Here is a 24,435-nt window from a genome sequence, read left to right as displayed (position 1 = left end):
AAAATGCTTGCAGAATGTGTCTCTTTTGGTTCTACAATGCCAGCAAAATGTGTCTTTTTTGGTTCTAAATTGCTTGCAAAAAAATGTCTATTGGTTCTAAAGCTTGCAAAAAATAGATGCCTATTGGTTCTAAAGCTTGCAAAAAAAAACTATTGGTTCTAAAGCTTGCAAAAAAATGTCTATTGGTTCTAAAGCTTGCAAATATATGTCTATTGGTTCTAAAATGCTTGCAGATAGTATCTCTATTGCTTCTAAAGTGTGTGTGCGCGTCGTCTGTCTGTGCGTGCGTATGTATGAGTTGCTGTGTATGTGTGAGTGTCTGTGTATGTGTGTGAGTGTTTGACTGTGTCTCTGTGTATGAGTGCCTGTCTGTGTATGTGTGCCTGTCTGCGTGTCTGAGTATCTGTGTGTGTATTTCTGTGTGAGAGTGTGAGTGTGTGTGTGTGCGCGTGCGCGTGCACACTCTGCTTGAAATGCTGTGAAATTGGCTTGGAGTGCTGTGAGGTTGCACTTGCGGCCTGCATTCCATGTTGACTTTTGAGGTAAATTCTCAGATATTCTTTGTTAAAATTTGACCACTATTCTCTCTATATTAAAATTGTCCTTTTTTAAAAAAAAATATCAAGAGGCAGTGAGCAGCAGAACACAGCAAGAGACACAACAAAAAATAAATTTCATCTTTAACATTTAAATTGTTGTTATATTTTAAGTGATTCACATTTTAAACTTTAATACACCCTTTTTCCACTTGCCATGCCTGCGGGCTCTTCATCACAATAGTAACCTAATAGGCAGGAATGGTTGCGCTGTCGGAGAGCCGCTAAGAGTGCATGGGGGGGGGGGAGATTGAGAGGAGATGGACTCAATGTGTGTGGGGGAGGGGAATGGCATAGAGCAGAGTGGGGGGAGAAGGGAAGAGGGGTGACTAAGCGAATTGCCACCACAGCTGTGAGTGACTGGGCTGCCAGCCCACCAGCCATGATTAAGTGAAATGCCAGCCCACCAGCTGTAAGTGACTGAAGTGCCAGCCCACCACCCATGACTTAGTGAACTGCAAGTCCAAAAATCCATTCAGTCCACAATGTCCATACTAGCCCTCTGGAAACCAGTGCACGACAGACTGTGTGACTGAGCTGCCCGGCCAGAGTGACTGAGCTGCCAGCCCAAGAATCCATTCAGCCCTCTCCTCTCCCACCCCCCCCTCTCCTCTCTCTCCCCCCTTTCCTCCCCCCCATCCCTCCCCTAAACCCCCCCCTCCACCCTCCCTGCTCTCCACCTCCCCCCATCTCAGCACACCCCCTCTCTCTCCCCTCCATCCCCTCCCCCTCCCTGCTCCCCACCTCACCCCCTCTCAGCACCCCCTCTCTCTCTCTCTCCTCCCCTCCTCCCCCACCTTTCCCCCCCTCACCCACCCTCCCATTTATCCTCCTCTCCACTCCCCTATCCCTTTTACCCCCTCTCTCTGTGTCTCTGTCTCTCTCCGTCTCTGGCCCTTCTCTCTCTGCCCTCACTCTCTACCCCCGCCCACCCCACCCCCTCTCTAGATGTGACTGCAAGTTTGGGCTATGCGTCAGTAGATAGGGTGGTTATGGGGTAAAAGGAGCAAATGAATAACATTAATATAATATCAAGGGGGGTAATTAGCGTGAGTGCGGGGAGGGGGGTGGGGGAGATAGTTAGTGTGTGACGCTGCATGCCACCTCTCTATATATAGTCTGTATACATTTGTTTTTATGGGTGTGTATATGTACACACCAAACTTTTTTTCTCCTTTATTATATTGTTTCAAGTATACTATGTTTATGTATTCTGTTGTGCTGCTGCAAGAATTTCATTGTTCTATCTGGGACATATGACAATAAAACACTTGACTTTATCAGTAACACAATTACTGAATTTTGAAAAGTTCTCTTCCTCTCTCCGACGAGGGTTCTGCAACATCCTCTCTTGCTGTTCCCCCTCTAAATCCTTCTGCTCAAAAAAATTCCTTCCTTCACGATTACTGAACATATTAATATCTAGCGTCAGGCACCGTGACCGTGAACACAATCTCTCGCAGTCTGGTACTTACCCCAGTTTCTGTATTTTACAAGCTGGGTTCCGCAGAGCCACAGATATCAGTTTCACTCCAGGATCACCCAGGTTGTTACTGTCCAGACTAAACAGAGACAGAGTGTGAGAAACAAACTAATGCGAATCCAGGTTTAGTTTTATTTTAATTTAGAGATACAGCACGGCCCTTCAACCCAATGAGTCCGCACCGACCAGCGATCTCTGCGCACTAACACTATCCCACGTACTGGGGCGGCACAGTGGCGCAGCGGTAGAGTTGCTGCCTTACAGTGCCAGAGACCCAGGTTCGATCCTGACTACGGGTGCTGTCTGTACGGAAACATAGTAAATAGGTGCAGGAGGAGGCCATTCGGCCTTTCGAGCCAGCACCGCCATTCATTGTTATCATTGCTGATCGTCCCCTATCAATAACCCGTGCCTGCCTTCTCCCCATAACCCTTGACTCCACTAGCCCCTAGAACCCTATCTAACTCTCTCTTAAATCCATCCAGTTACCTAGCCTCCACTGCCCTCTGTGGCAGGGAATTCCATAAATTCACAACTCTCTGGGTGAAAACTTTTTTTTTCTCACCTCAGTCTTAAATGACCTCCCCTTTATTCTAAGACTGTGACCCCTGGTTCTGGACTCGCCCAACATTGGGACCATTTTTCCGGCATCTAGCTTGTCCAGTCCTTTTATAGTTTTATATGTTTCTATAAGATACCCCCTCGTCCTTCTAAACTCCAATGAATACAAGCATAGTCGTTTCAATCTTTCCTCATATGACAGTCCCGCCATCCCAGGGATCAATCTCGTGAACCTACGCTGCACTGCCTCAATCACAAGGATGTCCTTCCTCAAATTAGGAGACCAAAACTGTACACAATACTCCAGATGTGGTCTCACCATAGCCCTATACAACTGCAGAAGAACCTCTTTTCTCCTATACTGAAATCCTCTTGTTATGAAACAGAGTTTGTACATTCTCCCCGTGACCTGTTTTCTCAGGGATCTTCCGTTTCCTCCCACTATCCAAAGATGTACATGTTTGTAGGTTAATTGGTTTGGTGTAAACGTAAATTTGTTCCTCGTGTGTGTAGGATAGTGTTGGTGTGCGGGGATCGCTGGTCGGTGCAGACTCGGAGGGCCGAAAGACCTGTATCCAAACCCCTCTAAATTAAACTGGAGAATTGGCTTGGAATAAATGTAAATTGTCTCTAGTTTAGAACAACAGCACGGAAACAGGCCCTTCAACCCGCCGAGTCCACACCTACAAACGATTCCCACACAGAAACACTATCCTGCACCCACTAGGGACAAATGGATCTCATTGAAACATACAAGATTGTTAAGGGTTTGGACACGGACAAGCTAGATGCAGGAAACATGTTCCCGATGTTGGGTGAGTCCAGAACCAGGGACCACAGTTTAAGAATAAGGAGTAAGCCATTAAGAATAGAGACGAGGAAACACTTTTTCTCACAGAGAGGCGAGTCTGTGGAATTCTCTGGAGGTAGGTTCTCTGGATGCTTTCAAGAGAGAGCTAAATAGGGCTCTTAAAAATAACGGAGTCAGGGGTTATGGGGAGAAAGCAGGAACGGGGTACTGATTGGGGATGATCAGCTATGATCACATTTCATGATCACAATGGCCTACTCCTGCACCTATTGTCTATTATCTAATTTACAATTATACCAAGTCAATTACCTAGTCTGTGGAGTGTGGGAGGAAACCAAAGATTTTGGGCAAGTGATGGAGAGAGAGATTTGGGGGCAGAGGGGATAGAAGTGGTAGAGGGAACGGGGAGAGTGGAGGAGGGCATTGCAGCGTACCCCAAGCACGAAGGTGGAGCGGAAGGCAGAGGGGACAGAGGATGTGAAGTCCCGCAGAACTAAAAGGAATTTGGAACTATTTAATGATTGGTAAGATTTTGTAGTCAATTATAAAGGATGAGGTTACGCAGTAAATAAAAGATCATGATAAAAGAGGCTGAAGTCAGCATGGTTTGTGGGGAGAAGATCTTGCCTGATGAATGTGCTGAAGTTCTTTGAGGAGGTTAATAGCAGGACAAAGGGGAGGCTGTAGACGTTGTTTCCCTAGATTTTCAGAAGGCATTCGATAAGGTGCCAAACGTCGGAGCTAGGGAAGATGAGAGCCCATGGTATTAAAGGGAAGATACTACCATGGATAGCGGGTTGGCTGGATGCTAGAAGGCAAAGAGTTGCAATAAAAGGTTGGCCAGTGACTAGTGGAGTTCTGCAAGGCTCAATGCCGGGGGTCGCTTTTCTTCACGTTGTATATTAATGATATAGACAAGGGGTTTGAAGGCTTTGTGGCCAAGTTCGCAGATGATGCTAAGATAGGTGGAGGGGCAGGCAGTGTAGAGGAAGCAAGGACTCTGCAGAAGGACTTGGAATAGGTTGGGGAGTGGGAGGATAAGTGGCAGATGAAAAGGGCGGTGTCATGCATTTTGATAATGAGATGAAAGGTGTCGATTATTTTCTAAGTGGAGAAAATCGAGAGAGGTGCAAAGGGACTTGGGAGTGCTGGTGCAGGACTCCCAAAATGTTCATTTGCAAGTCGAATCGGTAATAACGAAGGCAAATTCAATGCCAGCATTTATATCAAGAAGACTAGAATACAAAAATAGAGATGTAAAGAGGTTTTTACAAGAATGATTCCAAGAATGAGTTGGTTAGCACTGGGCCTGTACTTGCTGGAATTTAGAAGGTTGAGGGGAGGACCTCATTGAAACTAACAGAATGATGATAGGACCATAGGTCTTAGCCTCAGAATTAAAGGGCATTCTTTTAGAAAGGAGGTGAGGAGGAACTTCTTTAGTCTCAGGGGATTAATCTGTGGAACTCATTGCCACAGAGGCCGTCAGTGGATATTTTTAGATTCTTGATTTAATGGGGAGAAGGTCGGAAAATGGGATTGGGAGGCAGAGATCAACCTTGATTGAATGGCGGAGTAGACATGAGCCGAATGACCAAATTCTACTCGTATAACAAGTGAACTTGTGATTCCGCCTCCGAGACAAATAGAACAGTTACCCCAATTCCCGACAGTTGTGCAGCACCGGTCCGAGCCGCTGGAGTCCTTCGCACTGAATGTAGCAGCTCCAGAGATCAAGGTGTTTGGTCGTGTCAGAGAGTTTAATGACATGAGACACGACGGCGCAGTCAATCGGGGTCAAATGCAATCGACGCAACGAAATCATTTCCACCGATTCCAGAGCTTTCTGAGCCAGTGCAGGATTATGAGACTCAAACAGGTAGTGCAGCGTGTTCAGGAGGCTCCTTTTACCAGCGTCGCTCCATGTGTTTCCAGCCTGCCGTTTAACCTCCACATTCACCCAGTCAATCACTCGGCAGATTGTTTGGTGGGGAAATGGACCCAGAAACTCCGTCAAACCCCAAGTTGACAATGGGGAGGAGAGACCAGCGACAAAACGGAGAAATACCTCAAACCGTCCGTCTGTCGTGCTGTGGGCTTCAGTGAGGAGTTTCAGGATATCCCCGGGATGTGGAATCAGGAATTGTGCGAGTGCGGCTACAAACTCTTGGATGGTGAGGTGCGGGAAGGTGTACACCACGCTCCGGGCACAATCCTCTCGCTCCAGAAATTCCACCAGGAACCCAGATAGGAACTGGGAAGGCTGCAGGTTGTACTTGATCAAATCTCCATCCGTGAACACAATCTTTTTCTTGGCTACTCCCATGAAGGCCATCTGACCAAGCCTCAGTAACACCTCACGGGGGCTCTCAATCTCACGCCCGTGGTTTTTCAAGATGTTGTAAATGTAGTAGGAGTACAGTTGGGTGATGGTCTTGGGGACTCGCTGTGGGTCCCGGCGCCTTTGCGCAAAGAAGGGGCCCAGTGTCATACAGAGGATCGAGCAGTAGGAGGGGTTGTAGCTCATGGTGGACAGGATGTAGTTCTCCTCCACGTGTTTGAAAACCGCTGCTGCCACCGCCTGATCGTCAAAAAAACGGGTGAAATAATCTTTCCGTTCCTCACCGACTAACCCCAGGATTTCAGCCCAGACGCTGATCTCAGCCTTTTCCAGCAAATGCAACACAGTGGGGCGGGTGGTGACGAGCACTGAACACCCTGGGAGAAGCTGGTGCTGGATTAGACTGGACACAATGTCAGATACTTCACACCGGAATTCGGGATCTGGGCACTTGTGCTGAGATTCTGTGCCTCTCCCACTGTCAGCAACATCAATTCTGCCGTTGAATTCATCCAAACTATCGAATATAAACAGCAATCCCTCCGGGTTCTTCAAGACCTCTCCCAGGATATTCACAAAGTAGGGATACTGATCCAGAATCAATTCCCTCAGGTTTATTCTGCAGTTGATGGAGTTTAAATCCCGGAACTTGAAGATGAAGACAAACTGGAAGTGTTGGTATATTTTCCCCGTGGCCCAGTCATAAACAATCTTTTGCACCATTGTCGTTTTTTTTTCCGATCCCCGCAACTCCGGCCACCACGGCCGATCTTCCCAATTTGGATTTCCTCCGGGAAAAGCTACTCTGGAACAATTGGTCAGTTCGGATTTTTTCCAACTCTCTCCGGAGGCATTTCTCTCTCCACTCCTCATGGTCCCGGCCTCTTGCCAGCAGCTCATGTTCCACCAGTCTCCGATCTCGAACAGTGGAGATGACCGTGAGCTCAGCGTATCGATCAATCAGCTGGAAAACCTCAACCTTCTCCTTCTTCATCTGCATAGTTTTCACGGTCAGTGTTTCAGTTTGTGCTTGCAGGGTCTCCTTGTGCTTCTGTTGAACGTCTTCCACGGGAACAGACAAAAAAGATTCAAATGTTAGATGGTTCAACTCAAAACTCAGGATTCACAGAGTCATAGACTGATACAGTGTGGAAACAGGCCCTTCACCCCAACTTGCCAACATGTCCCAGCCACCCTCTTCCCACCGACCCGCGTTTCATCCATATCCCTCCAAATCTGTCCTATCAATGTACCTGTCTAACTGTTTCTTTAATGTTGGCAAGGTCCCAGCCTCAACCACCTCCGCTGGCAGCTTGTTCCATACATACACTATCCATTGTGTGAAAAAGTTACCCCTCAAATTCCTATTTAATCTTATCCCCTTCACCTTGAACCTATGTCTTCTGGTCCACGATTCACCTACTCTGGGCAAGAGACTCCGTGCCTGTTCCAGCTTGACAACATAATTCCCATAGCATGGTGCCCAGAACTGAATGCAATTCTTGAAATACGGCCTCGCCAACATCTTATACAACTGCAACATGACCACCCAACTTCTATACTCAATACTCTGACTGATGATGGCCAATGTGCCAAAAGCCTTGTTGACCACCTGATCTGCCTGTGACTCCACCTTCAAGGAACCATGAACCTCCACTCTTAGATCCCTCTGTTCCACAACATTCCCCATAGCCCTACCATTCACTGGGTAGGTCCTACCCATATTAGACTTCCCAAAATGCAACACCTTACATTTCTCATTATTAAATTCCATCAACCATTCCTCAGCCCAATGCCATTCCTCAGCCTGACCAATCAATCAAGACCCTGCTTCAATTTTTCACAACCACCTTCACTATCTGCAAAACCTCCCACTTTTGTATAATCTGCAAACTTGCTAATCTTGCAGTGTATGTTCTCATTCCAAATCATTGTTAGAGACTGAAGAATTAATTCAATGCTGTTGAATTAAATATTCAAAGGATTTTAGTGCAGGAAGTGAAACCGGGTTACAGACTCACAGATCAACAGTGAGCTGTGGCTGAGAAAATCATTAGACACTCGTATCCTGACAGTACCTGCACTGTGAAGCTGAGGTTCTGCTGACAATTCACTTGTCCCTGACTCACTTGAAGTTGACTCCCCTCGCAACACAATTGGAGTATTATGAGCAGTTTTGGACCCCATATTGGAGGTAGGATGTGCTGGCAGAGGTGGGGGTCCAGAGGAAGTTTACGAGAATAACCCCAGGAAAGATTGGGTTAACATATGACAAGCATTTAACGGCACTGGGCCTCTACTCGCTGAACCCGCTGCAGTTTAGAAGGATGAGGAAGGACCTCATTGAGACGTACCGAACAGTGAAAGGCCTGGATAGAGTGTATGTGAAAAGGAGTTTTCCACTAGTGGGAGAGTCTTGCACCAGAGATCATAGCCTCAAGATAAAAGGAACATACCTTTAGAAAGGAGATGACGAACAATTTCTTTAGTCAGAGGGTAGTGAATCTGTGGAATTCATTGCCACAGAAGGCTGTGGGGATCGTCAATGGATATTTTTTACAGCGGAGATTGATATATTCTTGGTACACAAAAAAGCTAGAGAAACTCAGCGGGTGCAGCAGCATCTATGGAGCGAAGGAAATAGGCAACGTTTCGGGCCAAAACCCTTCTTCAGACTTTTTTGTGTACCTTCGATTTTCCAGCATCTGCAGTTCCTTCTTAAACACTTGATATATTCTTGATTTGTTTGTGTCATGGGTTGTGGGGAGAAAGCAGGAGAATGGGGTTGAGAAGCCTTGATTGAATGGCGGAGTAGACGTGATGGGCTGAATGGCCTAATTATGCTCCTATAACTTATGAACTAACATTTGAACATGAATTAGACAATAGACAATAGGAGCAGGAGTAGGCCATTTGGCCCTTCGAACCATTCAATGTGATCATGGCTGATCATCCCCAATCAGCACCCCGTTCCTGCCTTCTCCCCAATTGATGAGGTTTCTTTGTATCTGCACCCTGCCAGATGTGGAGGCCTTAAAAAGCTCACAATTGATTTGGATGAAATTTTGAATTTAGACATTTGCATGAAGTGCCAGGAACTGGCTGATTTGGAACTTGAACTTAGAAATTATCCATGGACCGTTCGTAGAGTTGCTGCCTAATGCCCCCACTTGCAGGTGGTTGCAGGTAGTGGAAGTAGGTAGGGAGACTGACAAAAACCTCTGGGAACCGCACCAAAACCTTGGGTGGGGCGCAAAGTCTCCAGAGGTTTCCGTTCAGGTTTCCTAAGTGGGACAGGGGTATTACAGTGCAACCCATTTCAATTCAGACTACGGGTACAGAAGAAGGGTCTCGACCCGAAACATCATCTATCCATGTTCTCCAGACATGCTACCTAACCTGCTGAGTTACTCCAGCACTTTGTGTCTATCTTCAGTTAAAACAGGAAATCTGCATTCCTTCCTGCACAATTTGTGTCCTTTTGTAGATAGAATAGATATTGAACTCATTTATTTGTTCAGAGGTTGGTAACAGCTGGAAATCCAGTTGACAAGACATTAGTTTTATTTTAGAGATACTGCGCGGAAACAGGCCCTTCGGCCCACCAAGTCTGCACCAACCAGCGATCCCCGCACACTAACACTTTCCTACTCGAGCACGACGGACAATTTACACCAAGCCAATTAAGCTACAAACCTGTGCACCTTTAGAGTGTGGGTGGAAACCGAAGATCTCGGAGAAAAGCACGCAGGTCACGGGGCGAACGTACAAACTCTATAGAGACAACACCCATAGCTGGGATGCAACCAGGGTCTCTGACGCTGTAAGCATGGTAACTCTACCGCTGCGCTACCTTGCCGCCCTTCTGTCCGGTAATTAATAAATTGTTTATTTTCACTCACCCATCAGTTGTGACGATAAAACACACAGATTTTGTACGATGTTCATGTATTCATATGGATTAGGACCTGTGTAATGAACAAGATATCATGAAACCCGATCTGACTGCTAATGTTAAATCCAGAATGTTTCAATGTGATTTTCTGTTGAAGACTTTGCTTTACCGTACCAAGCTCCTGGATTTCTTTTAATATTTTGTCCAGTTTATGGAAATCGTTGCGCATTTTCACAAAGGATTCCCACATCACTCTTCGGGACCCCGAGCCTTTTTCCATCACCAGACTGAGGAAGAGCTTGGAACCCTCTGCCCGATTTCTCTTCTCCACCAGCTCAGAGAATTTCTGTGGAAAAACAGTGGATATTTTGTGAGATGGTGCCTGTCCCACTGTGTTACTCCTGCATTTCAAAAGTTAAAGGAGTAGAATTAAGCCATTCGACCCATTGTGTCCACCGCCATTCAAACATGGCTGATTTCTGCCTCCTCATCCCATTTTCCTGCCTCCCCATAACCCTTGATACCCATTCTAATCAAAACATTTTCTATCGCTGCCTTAAAAATATCCACTGACTTGGCCTCCACAGCCTTCTGTGGCAATGAGTTCCACAAATTAACAACCCTCTCTGAGCAAAGTTCCTCCTACACTTCTTTCTAAAAGAGCGACCTTTAATTCTGAGGCTATGACCTCTGGTCCTAGACTCTCCCACCAGTGGAAACATCCTCTCCACATTCACCTTTTTAAGGCAGAGATAGATAGATTTTGATTAGTACGGCTGTCGGGGTTTATGAGGAGAAGGTAGGAGAATGGGGTTAAGAGGGAGAGATAAATCAGCCATGATTGAATGACAGTGTAGACTTGATGGGACAAATTGCCTAATTCTACTACTATCACTTGTGACCTAATGGACAATCACCGAACAGGCAGCACCCTTGGTCAAGATCGAACAGGGGTCTCTCGCACTGCAAGGAAGCAACTCTGCCGCTGTGCCACCATGCCGCATAGTTCTGTGACAATAAACAGGACTCACTGTGTTCCTTCCACTCACCTCATGTTCTTGTCTATTGAAATATCCCTCCTTTCTCATGATGATGCTGAGCTCTTCAACGCCTTGTTCCATCGCAGGTTTTAGTCTTTCTCGGTAGAAATTTGTCAACTGGAACAGTTGGTAATCGTCACACCGTTTCAAGAGCTCAGCTCCTGCAGACTCTGGATGTTTGAACATAAATGAAAAAAAAAATAGCTTTGTAGGTTCATGTGTCACACTTTCAACCCTCGCCTCATACCCAAAGGACCACCCGTCCTTCCATTTGACTCCAATTACACCTCGCGCTGCCTCGGCAAGGCCAGCAGCATAATCAAGGACGAGTTGCAACCTGGGCACTCCCTCTTCTCTCCTCTCCCATCAGGCAAAAGGTACAGAAGTGCGACAATGCACATCTCCAGATTCAGGGACAGGTTGTTCCTAGCTGTTATCAGGCAACTGAATCATCCTACCACAACTAGAGAACAGTGCTGAACTACTATCTACTTTTTTGATGACCCTGGACTATCCTTGATCGGACTTTGTTGGCTATACCTCGCACTAAACGTTATTCCCTTATCATGTATCAATACACTGTAAATGGATCGATTGTAATCATGTATTGTCTTTATGTTGAATGGTTAGCATGCAACAAAAGCTTTCACTGTACCTCGGAACACATGATAATAAACCAAACTAAACTACTCTCACAGTCTGAAGAAGGGTTTCGGCCCGAAACGTCACCTATTACCTTCGCTCTATAGATGCTGCTGCACCCGCTGAGTTTCTCCAGCAATTTTGTGTACCTTCGATCTTCCAGCATCTGCAGTTCCTTCTTAAATACTCTCACCATTCGCTCTCCATAATAATGCCTTTCTCCTTCAGTTCAGCAACCTTGTCACTGCCATAATGATTTAGTTTTGTTTAGAGATACAGCATGAAAACAGGCCCTTCGGCCCACCGATTCCGCGCCGACCAGCGATCCCACACACTAACACTATCCTACACACACTAGGGACAACTTACAATTTTCATAAGTTCCATGTTGTAGAAGCAGAATAAGGCCATTCGTCCTATTCAGTCCACAACATTCAATCCTAGCTGATCTAGCTTTCCCTCTCAATCCCATTCTCCTACCTTCATAACGCTCGTCTAAACAAGAATCTGTTCAATTTCCATCACTTTTACCACAGACAGCACCCATAGTCACGATCGAACAAGGGTCTCAACCGGGCAAGGCAGCAACTCTACCGCTGCGCCACCGTGCACCGTGATTAGAAACGGAGTGAAATATACTGGACCTCGATCATAACGACCAGTTCCCTAACCCATGTTAACTCCCCTCTCCGCCATCTACAATACCATGGGTGGCAACACAAATTGTGCTTGTCCAGGTTGAGGCCAGTTCATTGGCTATATTTAAGAGGGAGTTAGATGTGGCCCTTGTGGCTAAAGGGATCAGGGGGAATGGAGAGAAGGCAGGTACAGGATACTGAGATGGATGACTTCAGTCAGTGGGCTGGATGAAAACAGGTTACAGACAATGAGGTTCAACAGGACGACATTCAAACAGTACAATGACACGGGTGGGGGAGGGACGGAGAGAGAGCGAATGCAAGGGCTACTTTAAAGTTCAACTAGACCAAGTGCAGACCTGACGTCATGGCGCAACGCCACGCGCTAGGCACAAAACTACACGCATAAACGTCGAGACGCTGCGTACGCCCGTCAAGACGCTGCGTACGCCCTCAATGCGCCTGCGGGCTGACAGGCTGTTGACACGCGGGATTTTCGGCGAGTGCAAACCAGTGAGGACGGCAAAAAGCGGCGACGGGAGAAGGTGATCTTTGGCTTCGGCCAACGCGGCAGTCGGGCTGGGGGGGAAGTGGAGGAAGTGATATCACTAGCGAAATGGGAAAAGTTTCGGCGTTTTTGGAGGAGAGCCGGGCGGCAGCAGCCGTTATGGTCACTGGCCAGCAGGAGGCGAAAAAAGTGAGTGATGGGGGGGGGGGGGGGATTTTATTAAAAATGTGTACAGAAAAATGACGAAATTTGACTGGAGTGGATGAGCGAATGTAAAAGTGAAATCGCTAGCGAAATGGTAAAAATCTTGGCGTTTATGCGTGTAGTTTTGGCGGAGTAACGAATCAAAGGGCAAAGAATGACATACACAGACATTCAACCACAGGCTGTGGACACTAACTCTCTCCTTAAAGATTTCTCTCTTGATGTGGAGGTCCCGGGAGTGCCGGTCTTGTTTGTAACTTCAGCCATGATGTCGATCAGCATTCCCAAATTCTGAGGCTCTATAGTGGAGTCATAGAGTGATATAGTATGGATCCAGGCCCTTCCGCCCAACTTGCCAACAAGTCCCAGCTACACTAGTCCTACCGGCCAGTATTTGGCCCATATCCCGCCAAACCCATCCTGTCCATGTACCTGACTAACTGTTCCTTAAATGTTTTCCTACAACACGGTGCCCAGAACTAAACACAATATTACAAATGCGGCCTCACCAATGTCTTATACAACTGCAAGATGACCTCCCAATATCTATTCTCTGGTAATGGATAACGTGGACCATCCGATCGACCTGCGACCACCTTCACGGAACTATGCACCAGAGGGAAATTGGTCTGCCAACTGGCATAAAACACAACAAGATACATGAAACATGAAAGTAAAGTGAGGAATGGAAAGTCCAAGATTGTGGATGTGAAAAGATTGGCAGGGGGAGGGGTGGGAATCAATCTACCTCACGGCAGAGTTGTAAAATGATAGCCACGGGGGAAAAGGATCTCCTGTGGTGTTCTGTCCTGCAGCCTGATGGACCAGTCTGTTGCTGAAGGTGCTTCTCTGGTTGACCAGTGTGCCATGGAAAGGGTGAGCTGAAAGGAGCATCCTCCCCTCCATGACCATCTCCAGTTAATCCAACCCCACCCCCAGAACGGAGTCTGCCTTCCTGATGTGCAGAGCACAGCGTAGGAAGGAACTGCAGATGCTGGGTTAAACACAAAAAGCTGGAGTAACACAGCATCTCTGGAAAAAGCAACAGATGATGATTCGTTTGAGACCAGACTGAGAGTCAGGGTAAGGGGAAATGAGAGATATAGACGGTGATATAGAGAGATTAGAACAAATGAATGAAAGATATGCAAAAATGTAATGCTTATAAAGGAAGCAGGCCATTGTTAGCTGTGGGCTAGGTGAAAACGAGTTACGATGAGACTCTACGAGTTGATTTTGAAGCAAGTTCGACTTGGGTGGGGGAGCGATGGTGTGTCTAGTTGAGCCTCATTGTCTGTAATTCGTTTCCACCTAGGCCATAGCTAACAATGGCCTGTTTCCTTTATCATAGTTACATTTTTGCATATCTTTCATTCATTTGGTCTATGTCACCACCTATAATCGCTCGTTTCCCTTTCCCCTGACTCTTAGTCTAAAGAAGGGTCTCGACCCAAACCGTCACCTGGTCCTTTTCTCCAGAGATGCTGTCTGACCCGCAGAGTTACTACAACTTTTAGTGTCTATCTATAGAATAGCACTTCATAGGAATAGGCTCTTCAGCCCACCTCCTCTGGCAGCAAGTTCCAGGAACCTACCACTCTGTGTGGAAAAAATTGGGGCCAGCATGTCCGCTTTAAATTTACCTCCTCTCATCTTAACCCCATGCCCACCAGTAATAGACCTCTCCACACTGGGAAGGCAGCAATTCATTTGATACCCCTTATTTTATATACTTCGATCTGGTCACCACTCAGGATGAGCGGGTCGAGGGCTTTGTGGCCAAGTTTGCAGATGATACGAAGATAGGTGAGGGGCAGGTAGTGTACAGAAAGCAGGGATTCTGCAGAAGGGATGTGCAGAAAGGAACTTCAGATGCTGGATTAAACCAAAGATAGACACAAAAAGTTGCAGGAGAAAATGAATGGGTAACATTTTCGATTGAGACCCAAAATATCACTGAACATTTATTTCGAGAGGGCTATAATACAAGACCAGGGATGCAACACTAAGGCGCTGGTCAGACGTCATTTGGAATATTGTGAGCAATTTTGGGTTTCTGTTTTGAGAGGTGGGGGACACCCCCCACCCCCCCCCCCCCCCCCAAGTTTTTGTAATCCGGATTTTAAAACCTGTTGAAATCTCCACTTTCTGCAAGACAGTGGGTGTGGGACTGCTAACCGAGGACGCCGATTGTACTAGAGACGTGGGTCAGCAGGCAATGGGGGCGGGACATGATGATTCATTGGAGGAGGGAGACGTGCCAAAGCACTCTCGGCACAGACCTGCAGACAACAGACAACACCCTCACCCGGACCACAGCCAGCGCAGAGAAGCAGCGCTAAACCCAGCTCAACTCAGCCTGTCCCGCCAGGTTAACCTGCCTGGGCTTGCAGGAAATATGGCCAGCGCGGAGAAGCAGGGCTGTAGGTTAGTGACAGGCACAGTCAGGCAGAGTTGTGCTGCATTTAGCGCAGGATTGAGCCTCCGAAGCCTCGTGTGTGTGCGCGCGCACATGCGGCCACCAAAAAATTGTGTGTCCCCTGTCCCCTCAATATTTTGATACCGATTTCCGTGCCTGGTTGAGAAGGTGTTTCCACCAATGGGGGAGTCAAGAACCAGAGGTAGTAGTCACAGAATAAAAGGACATTCCTTTAAGATGATAGGGAGGAATTTCTTTCATCAGAGGGTAGATAATCTGTGGAATTCATTGCCACACAAGGCTGTGGAGGCCAAGACCATGGTATATTTTTTAAACAGAGATAGATTCCCGATTGGTATGGGTGCCAGAGGTTATGGGGAGGCAGGAGAATGGGGTTAAGAGATAAAGCTAGATCAGCCACAATTGAATGGCGTAGTAGACTTGATGGGCCGAATGGCCTAATTCTGCTTCTATCACTTTATGAACATGATCGCAGCCTTCAATGCTCCATAGATGTCCAACCTCTCCTGATAATCGCACTCTCTAATCCAGACAACATCCTGGTGAACCGCCGCACCCTCTCCAATGCGTCCACATCCTTCCGGTCCCGAGGCAACCAGAACGGCACCCGGTACTTCACATGTGGCCTGACTAAATGTTTACACAATTGTAACACGACTTGCCAACTTGTATACTCAACGTCCTGCCCGCTGAAGGCAAACGCGCCATGTCTATTTATCACCCCATCCACTGTGTACAACTTTCAGGGAGTTGTGACCTTCAATTCCAATAGCCTTCTGCACATCAACCATTCCTGTCATTAACTGCATATTTTCCTCTTACATTTGACCGCACCAAAGTGCAAACCCTCATTCTTCTTCGGATTCAGTCTATCTGCCATTCTGACTTTTCTGTATTTCCTACTGATCTCTAATGTTTCCTGTAGTTTAGAGGTACAGAGAGGAAACACACCCTTCGGCCCACGGAGTCCACGCCGACCAACGATCCCCACACATTAACACTATCCCACACACACTAGGGACAATTTATTTATAACAAGCCAATTCACCTGCAAGGCAGCAACCCCATGCTGCGCCTCCGTGCCGTGTTCTATTTATGACAGTCTTCCTCACTCTGTACAAATCCACAAACATTTCTATCATCTTCAAACTTACCTACTGTTCACAAACCTAGTCTGAATAACACTCCTCCTTCTCTGATTCGATAACTAAGCATATTTTAAAGCTCGGCTACACAACTGGAATTTTTCTCTCTGGTTTCTGAATGTATAGTAGGGACAGGATCCATCCACTCTCTTTCAGCAACATCACCGGGAAATACTCCCTTCATCTGTGCGGCCTTCCTTTGAACACACTTCCTAAAAATTCCCAGAGCTGGTATGATGTTTCCATTCTCTCACCCATCCCATTACACCCACCCACTGGTGGAATGGGACGGCACGGTGACACAGCGATAGAGTTGACAACAACCAGTGATTCCCGCACATTTACACTATCCTACACCCATTCGGGACAATTTTACAATTCCACAAAGCTAATTAACCTGCAAAACTGTACGTCTTTGGGGTGTGGGAGGAAACCGAAGATCTTGGAGAAAGCCATGCAAGTCACAGGGAGAACGTACCAACTCCGTACAGACAGCACCCTTGGTCGGGATTGAACCCGAGTCCCTGGCGCTGCAAGCTCTGTGAGGCAGCAACTGCACCGCTGAGTCCATTTCATGGTTCCGTCAAAATTTCTTCTCTGGTTTCGTGCCTCCAGGCCAGCTTTTCACTTTCACTCTCCCCTCCCATTCCCTGCCTTCCCCACACCAGCCCCCACTCCTCCTCGCATTGAACTCACCTCTTGCTTGGCCGAGACTTGGCGACTCCTTGCCTGATGAAACTTGGACCGGAGGGATTTCTCGACTTCCATCAGCTCCAGGGCCCAGAACCGTATCTTCCATGCAACTACCTCCAGAATGAGGTAGTTCACATTCAATAGGGACTCTGCACTCAGTCTGAACTTGTTTTAGTGTTGGTGCTGTGCCGACTGGCCGGAGCTTGTTGAAAACCTTGCCTATAAGAGTTGATATCCCATCTGAAAAAAAAAAATCATGAATTGTCAGTTAAAGCAATCTCAAATTTAGAAAACCGCACATTCAGAAAAGTTCAGACACAATAGGTGACGTTTCAGGTAAAGACACTTCTTCAGATGTCACCCATTCCTTCTATCCAGTGATGCTGCCTGACCCACTGAGTTACTCCAGCATTTTGAGTCTATCTTTGGTTTAAACCAGCATATGCAGTTCCTTCCCACATGATTCAGAAAAGTTGGCCGCATTTGAGTTGTGGTTCTCGGTGTGCTGGAGAAAGTGGGTAATAAGAGAGTTCGGTATTCCGAAAAACGCAAGGGATCATGGGATTTTTCAAAGGTTTTTCGAGAATAAAGAAGGCGAACGGAGTGCCTGGTACCGGGGGAGAGCAGGGTGTAACAGCGAGAGAGGGGGGGGGTAGATGCGAGTGGGAGCCAGGGGGAGAGGTTTCAGTTAGACAGACATCCACCGGTAAAGACATGGCTAGTTGCCTCCAGGAGAGTTGAGAAAATGTCCTCAATCGAGAGAATGCAACTTCAGAACCCCATCGTCTCGACCTAGCTGGAGATTTCCACGGGCGCAAGGAACAAATTATCTAAAGTTTGCGTTGAGTTAACTGAGTGCTCTTACCGTCCTCGTTGTACACTGGCGTTTTGTGAGGGTGGTTGAATCCCATCTCCAGCTCAGCTCTAGTCAGTCGCCGTCAAGCAGCAGAATCGAGGAGTCAGCGCCCGACAGGTGAGCGGCCCGCGGCAGCTGATGCCTTTCCACATGCCGCTGGAAGAACCGACACCTCTAATCCCCGGATCGGGCGCCGCCTCCTCGAGCTCGCTGCTCGGCAGAGGCCGGCTAGGATTCCAGAGCATCGCCGATACCTCACATCAGCTCTGGATCCCCTGCCGCCTGTCTGGATAATGTGACCGATGTTGGCCGAGCTGAAGAATGGATCCAGCCACTCTCACAAGATGCCCATGTACGGCGAAGAACGCTCAGTTCACTCAACGCAAACTTTAGGTCATTTGTCCTAAACCATGGCGCAAAAGTCTAATGTGTAGGAAGTTTGAAAGAGGGTCTTCTATCCTGAGGTCCGCGGACGCGGGGGGGGGGGGGGGGGGGGGGAGGCGCAGGTTGCGTGTTATCCAGTAGAGCAGATAGTATATTACAATTGAGCTATTTACAGAATACAGATACATGCTAAGGGAATCACGATAAGTGCAAAGTATAGCCAGTAAAGACTTAAGAGTGTGGAGCAATTGTGATATAAGTTTACAGATCTGCTTCTGTGGCTAGCATGCAAAATGTCACCTGGGTGGGGCACCATCTTAGAAGAGTGCCCACAGAGATAGAGCAGAAATAGGCTCTTCGCACCATCTCATCTCTGAGATGGGTGTTAGAGGTTATGGGGAGAAGGTAGAAGAATGGAGTTAAGAGGGATATAGATCAGCCATGATTGAATGGCGGAGAAGAATTGATGGGCCGAATGGCCTAATTCTGCTTGTATCATTTATGACTTACAAATAGGCCCTTTAGACCAACTCGTCAACACTAACCAAAATGTCCATCTAAGCTAGTCCCGTTCGTCCGCGTTTGGGCCATATATCGCTGAACCATGTACTTTTCCAAACATATTTTAAATGTTTTTTTATTGTAGCCATTTCAACCACCTCAGTTTAGTTTAGTGATACAGCACGGTAACAGGCCCTTCGGTCCATCCCCGCATATCAACACGATCCCACACCACTAGGGATAATTTTTAAAAGTATATTTACCAAACCAATTAACCTACAAACCTAACCTCCCCCCACCCCCTCTAACTGTAAGTCTCCTCCCCCCACCCCCTCTAACTGTGTGGACCCTGCTCTTCCCCACCCACACCACAGCCCTCTCACCCCCCCCCCCCCTGACCACCCACCACCCCCCCACCACACATCGCCTCGTCCCCACCTGCCTTCCTCCGGCCCCAACCCCCATCCCTGTTGAGTGTTCACCATCCCCCCCGACCTCCCCCTCTCCAACACCGAACGGTCCGTACTCAACAGAGGTCTTACCTTTGTCCCCCTCCGTCCCCACCTCAATGAATTCCGCGCCCACCACGACTTGGAGCGCTTCTACCGTCGCCTCCGCCTCACAGCTTTCTTCCATGGGAAGGAGTCCTCGCCCCCCACTGATGATCCCTTTTCCCGTCTCCAACGCACCCCCTCCTCGTGGAACCCCCCTCGTGGCCAATTTCCGGCTTTAGAACTTTTTATCAATAACTGCCGTCGCGACATCAACCGCCTCAACTTCTCCACTCCCGTCTCACTCCAATCTCTCACCACAGGAACGTTCTGCCATCGACTCACTCCGCAACAACCCAGATTTGGTTATCAAACCCGCTGACAAGGGAGGTGCCGTGGTAGTCTGGCGCGCCGATCTCTACAAAGCTGAGGCCACGCGCCAACTATCGGACACCTCCTCCTACTTACCCCTGGACCATGACCCCACTGACGAGCACCAGGCCACCATCTCCAGCACCATCACCAACTTCATCCACTCCAATGCCCTACCCGACCGAGCCTCCAACCTCATCGTTCCCCAGCCCCGCACAGCCCGATTTTACCTTCTCCCTAAAATCCACAAACCTGATTGTCCCGGAAGACCCATTGTCTCCGCCTGTTCGTGCCCCACCGAACTCATTTCCAAATACCTTGACTCCATCCTATCACCCTTGGTTAAATCCCTCCCTACCTATGTCCAAGACACCTCAGACACTCTCCGTCGTCTCCGCGCATTCAATTCTCTAGGCCCTCACCCCCTCATCTTCACCATGGACGTCCAATCACTAGACACCTCCATCCCCCACCACGATGGTCTCACAGCCCTCCGGTTCTTCCTCGACCAGAGAAGCAACCCATACCCAGCCACTGACACTCTCCTCCGCCTAGCGGAGCTGGTCCTTACCCTCAATAACTTCACGTTCGACTCCTCCCACTTCCTCCAGATACAAGGCGTAGCTATGGGCACACGCATGGGCCCCAGCTATGCCTGCCTATTTGTAGGTTACGTCGAGCAATCCTTGTTCAATACATACCAGGGCCCCATCCCCAACCTCTACCTCCGCTACATCGACGACTGCTTTGGTGCCACCTCCTGCACCCGCACACAACTGACTGACTTCATCCACTTCACCACTAATTTCCATCCGGCACTGAAATACACCTGGACCATTTCCGACACTTCCCTACCATTCCTTGACCTCACTATCTCCATTGCAGGTGATAGACTTCTAACCGACATACACTATAAACCCACTGACTCCCATGGCTATCTGGACTACACTTCTTCCCACCCTGCTTCCTGTAAGGACTCCATCCCCTACTCCCAATTCCTCCGTCTACGCCGCATCTGCTCCACGGATGAGGCGTTCCACACCAGGACATCTGAAATGTCCTCACTATTCAGGGAACGGGGGTTCCCCTCCTCCACCATAAATGAGGCTCGCACCAGGGTCTCCTCCATACCCCGCAACACTGCTCTCTCTCCCCATCCCCGCACTCGCAACAAGGGCCGAGTCCCCCTAGTCCTCACCTTTCACCCCACCAGCCGTCACATACAAAAAATAATCCTCCGTCAGTTTCGCCACCTCCAACGTGACCCCACTACTCGCCACATCTTCCCATCTCCCCCCATATCTGCCTTCCGCAAAGACCGCTCCCTCCATAACTCCCTTGTCAATTCTTCCCTTCCCTCTCGGTCCACCCCCTCCCCGGGCACTTTCCCTTGCAACCGCAAGAGATGCAACACTTGTCCCTTTACCTCCCCCCTCGACTCCGTTCAAGGACCCAAGCAATCGTTCCAGGTGCGACAGAGGTTTACCTGCATCTCTTCCAACCTCATCTATTGCATCCGCTGCTCTAGATGTCAGCAGATCTATATCGGTGAGACCAAGCGGAGGTTGGGCGATTGGTTCGCCGAACACCTCCGCTCGGTCTGCAATAACCAAGCTGACCTCCCGGTGGCTCAGCACTTCAACTCCCCCTCCCACTCCGCCTCCGACCTCTCTGTCCTGGGTCTCCTCCATGGCCACAGCGAGCAGCACCGGAAATTGGAGGAACAGCACCTCATATTCCGTTTGGGGAGTCTGCACCCCGGGGGCATGAACATCGAATTCTCCCAATTTTGTTAGTCCTTGCTGTCTCCTCCCCTTCCTCAGCTCCCCTGCTGTCTCCTCCCACCCTCCAGCCTTCTGGCTACTCCTCCTTTTCCCTTTCTTGTCCCCACCTACCCCCACCCCCGATCAGTCTGAAGAAGGGTTTCGGCCCGAAACGTTGCCTATTTCCTTCGCTCCATAGATGCTGCTGCACCCGCTGAGTTTCTCCAGCTTTTCTGTGTAACCTAACCTACAAACTGTATGTCTTTGGATTGTGGGAGGAAACCGAAGATCTAAGAGAAAACCCATGCACCCATGTTGGGACCACTGTTGTTTGTCATGTACATCAATGATCTGGATGATGGTGTGGTAAATTGGATTAGTAAGTATGCAGATGATACTAAGATAGGTGGGGTTGCGGGTAATGAAGTAGAGTTTCAAAGTCTACAGAGAGATTTATGCCAGTTGGAAGAGTGGGCTGAAAGATGGCAGATGGAGTTTAATGCTGATAAGTGTGAGGTGCTACATCTTGGCAGGACAAATCAAAATAGGACGTACATGGTAAATAGAAACATAGAAATTAGGTGCAGGAGTAGGCCATTCGGCCCTTCGAGCCTGCACCGCCATTCAATATGATCATGGCTGATCATCCAACTCAGTATCCCGTACCTGCCTTCTCTCCATACCCCCTGATCCCCTTAGCCACAAGGGCCACATCTAACTCCCTCTTAAATATAGCCAATGAACTGGCCTCAACTACCCTCTGTGGCAGAGAGTTCCAGAGATTCACCACTCTCTGTGTGAAAAAAGTTCTCCTCATCTCGGTTTTAAAGGATTTCCCCCTTATCCTTAAGCTGTGACCCCTTGTCCTGGGAATGGTAGGGAATTGAAGAATGTAGGTGAACAGAGGGATCTGGGAATAACTGTGCACAGTTCCCTGAAAGTGGAATCTCATGTAGATAGGGTGGTAAAGAAAGCTTTTGGTGTGCTGGCCTTTATAAATCAGAGCATTGAGTATAGAAGTTGGGATGTAATGTTAAAATTGTACAAGGCATTGGTGCGGCCAATTCTGGAGTATGGTGTACAATTTCGGTTCGCCTAATTATAGGAAGGATGTCAACAAAATAGAGAGAGTACAGAGGAGATTTACTAGAATGTTGCCTGGGTTTCAGCAACTAAGTTACAGAGAAAGGTTGAACAAGTTAGGGCTTTATTCTTTGGAGCGCAGAAGGTTAAGGGGGGACTTGATAGAGGTTTTTAAAATGATGAGAGGGATAGACAGAGTTGACGTGGAAAAGCTTTTCCCACTGAGAGTAGGGAAGATTCAAACAAGGGGACATGACATGAGAATTAAGGGACTGAAGTTTAGGGGTAACATGAGGGGGAACTTCTTTACTCAGAGAGTGGTAGCTGTGTGGAATGAGCTTCCAGTGAAGGTGGTGGAGGCAGGTTTGTTTTTATCATTTAAAAATAAATTAGATAGTTATATGGATGGGAAGAGAATGGAGGGTTATGGTCTGAGCGCAGGTATATGGGACTAGGGGAGATTATGTGTTCGGCACGGACTAGAAGGGTCGAGATGGCCTGTTTCCGTGCTGAAATTGTTATATGGTTATAAGTCACGGGGAAAACGTACAAACTCCGTACAGACAGCACCCGTAGTCAGGATCGAACACGGGTCTCTGGCGATGCGTTCTCTATCAGGCAGCAACTCTACCGCTGCACCACTGTGACCTCCTCTGGCATCTTGTTCCATATACCAATCACCCTGTGTGAAAATGGTACCCCTCAAGTTCCCATTAAATCTTTTCATCTCACCTTAAATCTCTTTCCTTTAGTTCTTGATTTACCTCAACCGGGTGAAAAAAAAACCTCTGCATTCATCCTATCTATTCCCCTCATGTTTTTATACACCGCCACAAGATCACCCTCAGTCTTCTAGCCTTCCCAATTGTGTAGGAAGGAACTGCATTTGCTGTTTTAAATAGTAGACACAAAAAGCCGGAGTAACTCAGCTGGTCAGACAGCATCTCTGGAGAAAAGGAACAGGTAATAATAATAATAATAATAATAATAATAATAATAATAATAATAAATTTTATTTATGGGCGCCTTTCAAGAGTCTCAAGGACACCTTACAAAAATTTAGCAGGTACAGGAAAAACATGTAAGGGGAATGAAATAAATAGTAGAGACATGACTAGTACACAAAGTAAAGACAGAATTCAATACAAAACACAATATCAGGCAATTAATGCACAGATGAAAAGGGAGGGGGACGTGGGGCTAAGGATAGGCAGAGGTGAAGAGATGGGTCTTGAGGCGGGACTGAAAGATGGTGAGGGACACGGAATTGCGGATCAGTTGGGGGAGGGAGTTCCAGAGCCTGGGAGCTGCCCTGGAGAAGGCTCTGTCCCCAAAACTGCGGAGGTTGGACTTGTGGATGGAGAGGAGACCAGCTGATGTGGATCTGAGGGACCATGAGGGTTGGTAGGGGGAGAGGTCAGTGAGATATTGGGGGGCCAGATGATGGAGGGCTTTGTAGGTAACATTTCGGGTCTAGACCCTTCTTCAGGCTGAAGAAGGGTTCCCCCCACACCGGGTCCTCCATTGTTTCCCCCTCGTCCTCATCGACCGCAACGAGGTTCTGTCAGCTACGTGGCCCCACCGATATCCCATCTTTTCCAGGGGTACACAATGCCAGCTTCCTATTCCTGTCTCATGCCTCTTTTTTCCTGACCAAAGCCTTACTTTCTCTCCTCTTCTAAGCTTGCCTTGCCCTTCACTCAGTACCCGAATGATCCCAGGAACTAATGGGTAAATACATGATGAGCGTTTGATGGCACTGGGCCTGAATCTGCTGCAGTTTAGAAGGATGAGGGGGTACTGCATTGAAACTTACAAACTGCGAATGGCCTGGATGAAGTGAAGAGGTTTCCACCAGTGGGAGAGTCTAGGACCAGAGGCCACAGCCCCAAAATATAAAAAATACCTTTAAAAAGGAGATGAGGATGAATTTCTTCAATTGGAGGGTGACAAAACTGGAATTCATTGCCAGGGACAGCTATGGAGGC

At 47.9% G+C, this 24,435-nt stretch overlaps 1 pseudogene; it reads right to left on the bottom strand.

Moving 5' to 3' along the window:
* LOC129693374 (NACHT, LRR and PYD domains-containing protein 3-like) overlaps positions 1–24,435 on the bottom strand; it is a 69,809-nt pseudogene that overhangs the window by 26,492 nt on the left and 18,882 nt on the right.

Source organism: Leucoraja erinacea, unplaced genomic scaffold, assembly GCF_028641065.1.
Source record: "Leucoraja erinacea ecotype New England unplaced genomic scaffold, Leri_hhj_1 Leri_270S, whole genome shotgun sequence".
Classification (NCBI taxonomy): Eukaryota; Metazoa; Chordata; class Chondrichthyes; order Rajiformes; family Rajidae; genus Leucoraja; species Leucoraja erinaceus.
This window is presented reverse-complemented; position numbering and strand designations above follow the sequence as displayed.